Source organism: Macaca nemestrina, chromosome 8, assembly GCF_043159975.1.
Source record: "Macaca nemestrina isolate mMacNem1 chromosome 8, mMacNem.hap1, whole genome shotgun sequence".
Classification (NCBI taxonomy): Eukaryota; Metazoa; Chordata; class Mammalia; order Primates; family Cercopithecidae; genus Macaca; species Macaca nemestrina.
The window spans coordinates 142,158,379-142,170,323 of NC_092132.1; the positions used below are offsets into that span (position 1 = coordinate 142,158,379).

Consider the following 11,945-nt stretch of genomic DNA (forward strand, 5'->3'; position numbering starts at 1 on the left):
TGTAACAGATGTCCATTTGGCGTACCTGGTTTCCTGTGTTAATCTCCGGAATGTTTCTGGCCCTAGAAAATCAGAAACTTTCCACCGTTCCCAGCGCCCTGGCTTTGGGAGAGGCCAGTGAGCCTGTGGCTTGGGAGCCTGGTTGCATGAGAGAAGCATGTGTGGGAACGCCAGGGCCCGGCTTTGAACCCCATTCCCCCAACATGATGCCGTGTGTGGCAGACATGATGCTTGGCTTTGCTCTCTCAGGGTTCCATCGGCGACAGGGTCTACTTGTGCCCCTGGCCTCATCAGCTTAGGCTGAAGGCAGCCCTGGTCCTGGCCAGAGGGGCTTTGTGAAGCAGAAATAGATGGCCTGGTGCAGGGGCCGAGCCTGGCCAGGACCTCGGCCCTGGGAGTTGTAACGAAGGCCGGACTCTACCGTGAGCCTCTGCACCAAGGTGTGCCCATGTGACTGTGTGCTCGGCGTCTGCCCTGGCACGGGTGCATGGCCTATCTGCACTCAGTCTCCCCGCCTATGGGGCCCAGGCTCACAGAGGTGTGAAAGAGGCAAGCATGGCCCAGGGGCCTCAGAGCCAGCCAGCCTCGCTTCGATGCTGGGAGACTAACGTCTTCCATTTTGTCTTCTGCCCAGGCCAGTTGCGGGCCGTTCACCGGCTGTGCTACTTCTATAGCACCGTCATGCTCAGCGAGGGCCAGTGTGTCATCTACCATGAGCTCCAGCTCTCCCTGGCCCGCAAGGTGGCCGACAAGGTGCTGGAGGGGCAGCTGCTGGAGACCATCAGTCAACTCTACCTGTCCCTGGGCACCAAGCGGTAAGGGCTGGCTTTGCAGTGGTGGAGGTGGGGGCAGGCAGGGCAGGGATGGGGGCACAGGGAAGCTGGCCCAGGACCCCAGCAGCCCCTCTCCTTTTGATCATTTGGTTCCTTGGCATCAGATGTTTTGAGCTGGTGGGCCTGGGGTCGTCCCAGGGCTGCTGCTGGCCTGTGAGTCCCAGCTTGAGCCTCCCTTGTTGGGTCAAGGTCATCTCAAACCCAGCAGAGGCAGTACGTGCACTCTGGGCTGTTCTTCCTACTATGGTGGCTTTTGTCATCTGACCTCTGCCTGCCCCGAATCTTCACTCCTGGCCTTCATCTGTCCCCTTAAATATGACCACAGCAGCCACCTGTGGCTTCTCTCCCACAGAAGACAGAGCCAGTTGTGTCACCTGCTTCCCTGTGGCAGGGTTTCAAGGTCTCACGTCCCATATGTGTCGTACTCGGCTTCCCCCAAGCATCCTGACCTGGTGGGGTAACCATGGCCCTGGCCACCCCACCCACAGGGCCCAGTGACATTGCTGCAGTCACACCCCCTCAAGTGTCGGACTTACTGAGAGAGCAGGGAAGGAGCCAGATTCCATGGGGACCCGGGAGACTGCCTCCAGTCTTGGTCTCAGGTTCACAGAAGGAAAATGGGCCAGTGTGCTAGAGCCATGCTTCTCAAAGTGTAGTCCCTGGACCTGTAGAACAGCATCCATATCACCTAGGAGCTTGTGGCAAGTGGGAGTTCTAGGGCCTGCCCCAGGCCTGTGGAGCCGGAAGCTCTGGGGGCAGGGCCAGCAAGCTATAAGGACTGGCCTCCGGGTGACTGTGATGCCTGCACACCTTGAGAACCATTGGCCCAGATAGCCTCTGAACACTAACGGCTCCTGGTGCGTCTGGAGAAGACACAGGCCATGTCTGGGAGGCAGGGAAGATGGACTAGCACACTCCTCTTGCCACAGGGCAGCATGATGCTCGATTCCCTCTGAAGGATGTCCTTCATCTTTTCCATGCCATGTGTGTTCACCCTGGCCCTCCCAGCAGCCTGGGAAGAGCAGAACACTGCACACACAAGAGGGCCGTTCCCAGTCCGCACATTCCAGATTCATCTGTCACCAGACCCACGGGAGGAGGCAGACTGGTTCCAGGAGGATGAGAGCCCTTGTTCTGATACCTGTGTCTGATTCCAGGGCCTGCAGATCCGCTCTGGACTACACCAAAGGAAGTCTGGGGATTTTCATTGACCTTCAGAAGGAAGAGAAGGAGGCGCATGCCTGGCTGCAAGCAGGGAAGATCTATTACATCCTGCGGCAGAGGGAGCTGGTGGACCTGTACATCCAGGTGAGTGGCAAGGGATGCAGGAGGACCCCTGTGCTGTTCACTCTCCATCCACCCATCCATTCATCCTTCCATCCTCTATTTACCTGCTCATCCTTCCATCCATCCATCCATCATCCATCCATCATCCATCCCTCCATCCATCCATCCATCCATCCATCCATCCATCCATCCTTCCATCATCCATCCATTCACCTGTTCGTCTTTCCAAGCATCCATCCATCTATCCATCCATCATCCATCCCTCCATCCATCCATCCATCTATCATCCATCCATCCTTTTATCATCCATCCATTCACCTGTCCATCCACCCATTCACCTATTCGTCCATCCATTCACCTGTTTGTCCATCCATCCATCCTTCCATCTATCTTTCCATCATCCATCCAACTGTTCATCCTTCTATCCATCCATCCATCCATCATTCTTCTGTTCACCTCTTCGTCCATCCATTCACCTGTTCGTTCATCCTTCCATCCATCCTTCCATCCATCTTTCCATTGTCCATCCAACCATCTTCCATCCATCCATGATCCGTCCATTCACCTATCCATCCATCCCTCCATCCATTCTTTCATTCTTCCATCATCCATTCACCTGTTCATTCTTCCATCCATGCATCCATCATCCATCCATCCACCTATCATCCATCCATCCATCCTTCCTTATAGCATCCATCCATTCACCTGTTCATCCTTCCATTCACCTGTTCATCCTTCCATTCACCTGTTCATCCTTCCATTCATCCATCCATCATCCATCCATCCATCCATCCATCATTCATCCATTCTTTTATCATCCCTTCATTCAGCCACCATCCATCCACCTGTTCGTCCATTCATCCATCCATCCTTCCATCATCCATCATTCATCCATCCATCCATTTATCCATTCATTGATATATCCATCCATCCATCTATCATCCATCTATCCTTCTGTCATCCATCCACTCACCTCCTGTTCATCCTTCCATCCATCCGTTTATCCATTCATTCATCCATCCATCCTTCCATCATCCATCCATTCATCTGTTCATTCTTCCATCCATCCATCCATCCATCCATTTATCCATTCATCCATCCATCATCCATCCAGCCATCATCCATCCATCTGTCCATTCATCCATCCATCCTTTTATCATCCATCCTTTTATCATCCATCCATTTATCATCCATCCATTCACCCGTCTATCCATTCACCTGTTGATCCATCCATCCGTCCATTCATCCTTCCATCAACCATCCATTCACCTGTTCATCCTTCCATCCATCGACCTGTTCATCTTTTCATCCATCCACCTGTTCATCCTTCCATCCGTCCAACTGTTCATCCTTCCATCCATCCACCTGTTCATCCTTCCATCCATCCACCATTCATCCATCCGTCATTCATCCATCCATCACACTCACCTCCTGTTCATCCTTCCATCCATCCATCATTCATCCATCTATCCATTTATCCATTCATCCATCCATCCTTCCATCATCCATCCATTCATCTGTTCATCCTTCCATCCATCCATCATCCATCTATCCATCATCCATCCATCCATCATCTGTCTATCTGTCCATTGATCCATGTGTCCATCCATCTGTCCATTCATCCATCCATCATTCTTCCATCCTTTTATCCACCCATTCACCCGTCTATCCATCCATTCACCTGTTCATCCATCCATCCATCCATTCATCCTTCATTCATCCATCCATTCACCTGTTTGTCCTTCCATCCATCCATCATCCATCCACATATCCATTTATCCATTCATCCATCCATCCATCATCCAACCATGCTTCCTTTATCCATCCATGCTTCCATCATCCATCATCCATCCATCCACCTGTTCGTCCTTCCATCCATCCATCATCCATCCACCCATCCATCCATCCATCCATCCATCCATCCTTCATCCATCCACCCACTAATCTACCTATTAATCCATCCCTCCATTCATCTATCTGTCCATTGGTTTATCCATACATTCGTCTATCCACCATCTAGCCATCAATATGCACATACATCATCTACCCTCCACCCATCCATGCATTATCTACCCACCCATACATACATGCAGACATACACACATCATTCCACCCACCCACCCATCCATCCATCCATCCATCCACCCACCCATCCGTCCATCCATCCATCCATTCATCCGTCCATCCATCCATCCATCCATCCATCCATCCATCCATCCATCCCAAAATTAATCTATCCACACACCCATCCATCCATCCATGTGTCTACATCTCCTCATCCATTCATCCATCCATCCACTCATTCCTAAGCCACTGCTGAGCACCTGTTGTGTGCCTTTTCCCTCCCTCCAACTGGTTCCTGCACATCCTCCCCCAGTGGCCAGCATCTTCTCCCTGAGGGCAGAGGCGCGGCCCCTCACAGTGCCCAGCACCTGCTGGTGTACAGCACATGCTCAAATAATGTGACCACTCAGTTAACACACAGAAGAACTTGCTCCAAGCGACACGTGGCACATCTCCTGACAAAATGAATCTATCATAGTGGCTGTTTTCAGAGGCTTTCCCAAACACAGTGTGATCTGGAACAAATTGTGAAGCCCACGAGCCTGGTGAAGCTTTCATGATTGAGCACCTGCTATATACCTCCTTGAGCTGAGGAGAGGGATCAAGAGCTCATGGCCAAGAGGGGACCAGGCCCACCCACAAACACTGTTGATGTGGCAGGGATGTGGCAACCCAGAAAGGAGCCAGGGGATGGGCTCCCAGCAGTCTGGGGGCCACGGAGACTGGTTTGAGTGCAGGGGAAGTGGGCTAGGGCTAGCCCTGGTGGTAGGATTCACAGGTGTTGGGCTCCTGGGCTGCAGCTGCTCAGTCACCTCCTGGCACTCAGGTGCATCAGTTCATTGTCCTCATGCCAGTGGTGGGGGCAGCCCTAATGCACAGAGCCTGAAAAATGCTGAGGTGTACCTGTAGTGTGTGAGAGGAAGGAGGCTGGCAAAGGTAGGCGTGGCCACCTCACCAGGTGTGGGTCTTGAGGGAACTTCTGTCTCCTTTCAGGTGGCACAGAATGTGGTCCTGTACATAGGCGACCCCAACCTGGGGCTGGAGCTGTTTGAGGCAGCTGGAAACATCTTCTTCAATGGGGCTTGGGAGCGGGAGAAAGCCGTGTCCTTCTACCGGGTGAGCTGGCCTGTGGGCTGATGCGGGTGGGCCTCAGGGGGGCACCTGGAGGGCTGAGGCACAGGTGTGCCAGGGCAGAGGCCTCCCACCTGGAGGCGGGGCCGCCCATGCACATGCTTAGTTTCCAAGTGGTCTCACCGGGAATGATATTGACCATGCCCCTGCCCGGGACAAACGTTTGGGGCCTGGATGTGACAATGGCTCTACCCTTGTACCTGATGATCTCAAGCAACCATGAGCTGGAAGTTCTGTCCCCATCTTCCAGATGAGGAAACTGAGGCTCAGAGAGGCACAGGGACATGTCAAAGGACACACAGCATGTCAGTGGGAGGCCCAGGTCTGCTTGCACCCCGAAGTGGGACGGCTTCTCCCTTCCTCTGAGCTCACGGTGTGGCTCAGCCCTGGGCACAGATAAATGTGGTGTTTTTAGAGCAGAGAGGAGTGCTGGCTCCCCCCAGTCAGACCCCTGGTGCCCAGGTGGGAAAGGCTGGTCTGAGGCTGCTGGGTGTAGCTGGATGGGCCTCAGGTGACTCTTCAGCCCCCAACTTGGGTGTCTGAACTGTGTGTTATCCCAGAGCACAGAGCTGTGTGGAGGTGCAAGGGTAGCTGGGGCGTGGGAAGCTCCAAGCACATGTTTGAGCTCTGAGGAGGGCGCTGGGCAAGGTGGGTGCTGCGGGAAACCTGACCCCACCTGCCTGTGTGGTAGGACCGGGTCCTGGCTCTGGCAGTGACTACGGGCAACTGCAAGGCGGAGCTGCAGCTACAGCTGTGCAAAAAGCTGGTGGCACTCCTGGCCACACTGGAGAAGCCCCAGGATGGCTTGGAGTTTGCCTACATGGCCCTAGCACTCAGCATCACTCTGGGTAAGTCCCCTGAGCCCCCACCCTGCCAGGACCCACACTTTGCCAGAGCCCAGCCTCCAGGTCTGCAGGGCAGGAGCTGAAACAGCTGCTGGATTTTCCTGGTCTCCTGTCCAGGCAGGCAGATCTGCCCAACTGGCTTCCCTGTCTGGCTGTGGGGCACAGCCTGAGGTCTCTCAGGCAGTGTAGAGCTCCCTGCCTGACTGAGCTCTGCTTCCTCTGCCTGTTCCCGCTGCTGACCACAAGGGCCGCCCAGTGTGCCCTCTGCCTTCCAGACATGCCAGGCATCTCGTTGGTCCCTGTATGTGCCAGGCTGAGTGGCACATTCCCTTTATCTTGTGCCCTTCCCAACCTCATCAACCACACGGCTCTCTGGCTGATAAAATCCCAGTTCCCCTTCCAGCAGTCTGCCCCTTAAGGCCGGGCATCCCCTGGTACTGTGCCAGGGTCATCTGTCGCCCTCCAGAGACAGAGAACCCTAGGCAGGCCGCATGCCCCAGCACCTTGTGCCCCGTGGCCCAGTACACAGTAGGTGTGCAGCTGACTCCCCAAAGTAGGGGGCTCTGATTGTGACACACGCAGGAGGAGTCGGATGTCACGTCTGTGGGTTGCCTGGAGCCGGGGTGCCCGGGAGCACCTGGACTGCATGGCTTTTGGGCTCCCGTGGTTAAAACCAGTGAGCAAAGGCAGGTGGCTATGTGTAGGCACAGAGCTGGGCCATCCAAGTCCGACTTTGCCAAAGCCTCACAGTAGACAGGGGCAGGCCTTATTAGTTCTGCTTTGCAGATGGGAAAGTGAGTCTGGGAACCTGGAAGGGACTGGCCAGAGCTGCCCAGGCGACCGCAGGTGCCTGGAGGCAAGCTAGGTGCTGCCCGGGGTCTGCATACCTGCTCCTGAGGGGCCTGTGCCCTCCCTGCCCCAGGGAGCCGCGTCCTTACACCTGCCCCTTTGGCCTGCACCCCAGGAGACCGGCTGAATGAGCACGTGGCCTACCACTGGCTGGCCGCCCTGCACCATCAGCTGGGCCAGGGCAAGCTGGCGGAGCACTTCTACCTCAAGGCCCTGTAGCTCTGCAACTCGCCACTGGAGTTCGACGAGGAGACCCTTTACTACGTGAAGGTGTACCTGGTGCTCGGTGACATCATCTTCTATGACCTGAAGGTGGGTGGGGATGGGCAGGGCTCGGGGTGTTCCCGGCCCCCTTGGAGTGGGATCTCTACCCAGACCCAGAGGCCTGGGTTCCAGCCTTCCTTAGGAATGGCCCAGTGGCCTCCCTGGAGCTCTGCACGTGGCTGGAGGAACCAGCAATGTTAGCAGATACAACCCAGCTCCCAAGCTGGCCAGGCCCCACCCTCAAAAACTCAGTCTCAGCCAGGGAGGCTGACACATGAGTGGGCAATGGTGGCCTCTGGGTAAAGAAGGGGGATTGTAGTCAGGGGGACCCTCCTGGAGGAGGTGACACCAAAACTGAGTCTTGACAGTCAAGTGTCAAGTTGCATTTAACAAAGAAAACAGGGTCGGGAGAAGGACATTTCGGAGGACGGCATCATCCTCACATTGAATCCACGTTGCAAGATCCAACCCAAATCCTGGCGCCTCCTCTAGGAAGCCTGCCCAGGGTGCCAGCCTGCACTGAGCAACTCCTTCCTGGAGTCCCGAGACACCTTGAACCTTCACATCACCCAGGAAGGGTGGGGTGGGACCAGTGTCTTACCATCGGGTTCACAGACAGGGAAACCCCAGCTCAGGGCAGGTGCAGTGGGGCGGGGCCCCAGCCAGCCAGGCTGAGGCCTTGCTGGGTCGGGTCTGTCTGGAGCGGAGGTGCTGTGCTCCCTCTGCCCCTAGCCCTGCAGGGGTGGAGAGCTGGGAGTGTCAGATTCAGACCTGGAGTGTCTCCACCCCTCTGCCCAGCAGACACCGCCCCTCCTCAGCATCGCACCGGCACCGCATCAGTGCTCCTTATGGGCTGAGGGGCCAGGGCACTCCAGTCCAGGGGTCGAGATCTTGGGGTCCTTAGAACAACATGAGGAGCTGGGGCAGCCCTACGACCTCGCCCCGGATCGTATCCCCCACCGCAGGCCTGGGGCTGCCCGGAAGGCCCCCGCCCAGTGCTGGCGACACCTGGTGGTCAGAAGTGGTCCCTGTGGCCTCCCAAGTCCCAGCCAGACAGGGAGGTGCCAAGTGTCAGACCCAGAGGGACGCCACTCACCGCTCAGGGGCTCGCCTGGGACCCAGGGAGACGGGCCTCCCAGAAGAGGCCTTTATCTCTCTTGGTCAAGCCTGTCGCCCACTCCGCCTGCCCAGGAGGAAGGAAAGGGCCAAGTAGTACCTGAGAGGCCAAAGTCCACGGTTGGGGTTGAGGGGCAGAGGCCTCCTTCACCTCCTTCCCATGCACAGCCCTCTGGGCCTCGTCGTGACTATGCTGTCAGCGCAGGCCAGCTTCCGACAGGGAGGCACCCTTGGAATTCCCCAAGGGCGGCTGTCTTTCCAAGGCTACACCCTCCTCCTTGTATAGGAGGCGCTGGACCCAGGGCCCAGAGGAGTAGGAGAAAACGCCGGGCTGCATGGGGCCTGGAAGGCTGGCAGAGAGGCGGGGTAAATGGGCATCTTTGCAGATTGCCTCTAAAATGGGGTCCCCTTTAGTGTACACGTGAGAGTGAGCCCTGGAATAGGGAAGATTAGGTGTGTCCTGGCTCAGCCTGCCACTCACTAGCTGTTGCACACACTACAGGCACATGGAAATGCACACGAGCACAGGCACACGCACACACAGGCACACAAACACACACAGGAACACGCACAGGCACATGCAGAGACATATGCATTGGCTGACTCCTTCCTGTTTAGTTGGGATGCCCCCACCCCTTCAGGAAGCCTTTGCCTTCCACCCCCGGCTGAGTCTGGGGCCTCCTAGGCCCCCCACAGGCTCCTGGGCTTCCTGGGCCACCCCATGTGGTCAGTGTTTACTCCCAGGTCCCTCAGACTGGGAGCAAGGACGTTAGGCTCAGCCACGCACCCAGCACAGAGTCCAGTGTTCGGCTGGGCCGGGGGCATTGGATGAGCAGTGGCGGTGACTCGGGGCCTTCTCACGCCCCTGCTCCGTGTGTGGGGCGGGGCAGTGGGGGAATGGACTTGCTGCATCTTGGACTTTGTCCTTGACCCTGGGAGCCATCTTGAGATGGTAAAGAGGGACAGGCCAGGCATGGGTCTCAGAGAGGTTCCTTGGGTGACCCCCATGTGGAGGAGGCGCCTGGGGAGAAGCCGGGTGGGGGATGGGAGGGTGAAGGAGGAGGTCTGGGAGGCGGCATCCCAACCCAGGGATGGTGAGTTTGGGCCAAAGATGCATTGAAAATGGGAGTGGATGTCTGGGGAGTCACACTCCGTCAATATTTCAGGGAACATTGCCAGAGAGGACACCTGTGAGATGGTTTTGTACCTGGCCTATCCCGTGGAGGGCCTGGAAATGGTCAGCATGGACAGGGGCCAGAGGGGAGCCTGGGTCACTCAACGCTGTGCCCCTGCTGTGGCTCGGAGCCACGGGTCCTGCATGGAACTCTTAGAGCAGGCAGGATCTGCCCTGACCTCAGCCCATGGGGAAAGCAGCCACTGCCTGTGGAGAGGGTGGCACTGGGGCAGGACGGTTGCGGTGAGTGGGGCGTAGGGGCAGTCAGGAAGGCTTCCAGGGGTGTCAGGGTCGTCCCCACTTCCTGCAGCTGAGACCACAGCAGTGTAACAGGTTTCAGGGCTCATGGAGTGAGCCAGCATTGGCTGGACATGTGGAATGACCTGGAGAGAGGAACGGCCTCTGGGAAGACGGGCTCCGAGTCCCCCTTTTGCTGAGCATGACCTGTCCCCTTCAGGACCCGTTTGAGTACTACCAGCTGGCACTGGCAGCCGCCGTGGACCTGGGCAACAAGAAGGCACAGCTGAAGATCTACACGGGGCCGGCCACCGTCTCCCACAACTTCCTCCTGGACCGTGAGAAGTCGCTCCTCTTCTACCAGAAGGCCAGGACCTTCGCCACAGAGCTCAACGTCTGCAGGGTCAACCTGCCTCCTCTGCCACTCTGCGGGTGGGCCCCCTGGTTGGCCCCCAGCCACCCTCGCTGAGGACGGCATCTGAGGGAGTGGGTTTTGTGCAAGGAGGATGGTCTCCTCCCTCTCCTGGTGTCTCCCGTGGCTCATTTTCTGGGAAATGGGGCATGAAAGCAGGGTTCAAATAGCAATAAATTTTTCTTTGCAATAACATACCGAAGTCCCCAGGGCATCCTTCCCTGTGCGCTTCCTGGGCTGTGTCTAGGGGCCAGCTCCTTCCCTGGTGGCAGCCCTCTGATCTTGGGGATGAGAAGGACTGTGAGTCCAACAGACCTGGGCCAGGTCACCATGAGCCTCGGTTTCCTCGGTGGCCAGAGGGGAGATGGTGGTGGAACTCTCTGGGCAGCTCCCTGCTCTCCCTGCTCAGAGCTTTTGCTGTAGGTCTCGTGCCAGCCTTGACTTTAACCTTCAGGCCAGTGTGCCCGAATGTGGGGGCTGCTAGTGTCCCTGTTCGCCATTGAAGAAATAGAGGCATAGAGAGGTTAGGTGTCTGGCCCACCGTCACACAGCAGGTAGGGGCGGAGACGCAGAGCCCAGTACACTGACCACCACACCACCCTGCCAGCCTGCAGCCAGGAAGGTGTCCCCCATTAGGACCCAAGGTCAGCTCCTGGACCTCTCTTGTGGTGTCGGGAGAGCCACAGGCCAGTGAGGGTGGCCCCGGGGATCCCTCACTCAGTGTCCTCTGCTCCCAGACTTGGTTGGGCTGAGCCTGGCCAGTCCCACCTCTGGCCACTGGTCAGCCCTGTGGGAAGTGAGATGCAGGGATCTCTGCCTGTGTAGATGCTGCTGCCCAGTATTGAAAGCCTAATCTGGGTTGCCCCCAAGCCATACCCCTCCCCTTCCGGTCCCCGGCCCTCATCCCAGTCCCTGGAATCCCAGGTTTTCCTTGTTGGAATCTCTTGGCCTTAGGGAACACAGCTCACACGGTCTCTTTGCCAGTTTACGGCAAGAAAACCGAGGTTCAGAGACTGTGGGTGTCCCACGTGATTCTCACATACACTGCACTCTCCCAGGCCCCTCTTTTAAACACTTTAAATGAGGTGACATTCACATCGCATGCAATGAACTATTTCAACGCGAATAATGTGGTGGCATTTGTGGATTCACAGTCCTGTGCAACCACTCACGCCATCTACTTTCAAAATGTTTTCATCTCCCCAGAAGACACCTCCCATCCTCACTAAGCTGTTACCCCTCCTTGGTATCCCCCAAGCCCCTCGTTTAATGGAAGGGGAAACTGAGGCCCGGAGAGAGACTTGCCAGTGGGCGGAGCTCTGATCATAAGGAATCAGGCACCTATCTGCTGCTTCAGTCCTGGGTTGGTTTTCCACCCAGCAGAGGTGACAGAGCCAGGAGGTTCTGGGAGCGCCACAGGTGTCACTAGTTCAATCCTGGGTTGGTTTTCCACCCAGCAGAGGCGACAGAGCCAGGAGGTTCTGGGAGCACCACAGGTGTCACTGGTTCAGTCCTGGGTTGGTTTGCCACCCAGCAGAGGTGACAGAGCCAGGAGGTTCTCGGACCCCAAGCTTGCAGCCAGAGCCCTGCCCCGAGCCTCCCCACCTGGGGGCAGCAGAGAGCTTTCCAGAACCGGCCGCGGGACTGGCGGGAAGCAGCGGGTCAGAGCTGCTGACAAACCTCACGTGGACCCCAGATCGCTGTCTCTGTGGGTGGGGCTTGGGAATTGGAGA

The 11,945-nt window shown here is 56.8% G+C and overlaps 1 long non-coding RNA gene across 1 annotated transcript; it reads left to right on the forward strand.

Moving 5' to 3' along the window:
* The first annotated feature begins 710 nt into the window (after positions 1 to 710).
* Positions 711 to 5,286, forward strand: LOC139355926 (uncharacterized). The gene is made up of 3 exons (XR_011607229.1): positions 711 to 815; positions 1,991 to 2,141; positions 5,178 to 5,286. It is a non-coding gene; the product is annotated as an uncharacterized lncRNA (long non-coding RNA).
* Positions 5,287 to 11,945: the final 6,659 nt, after the last annotated feature.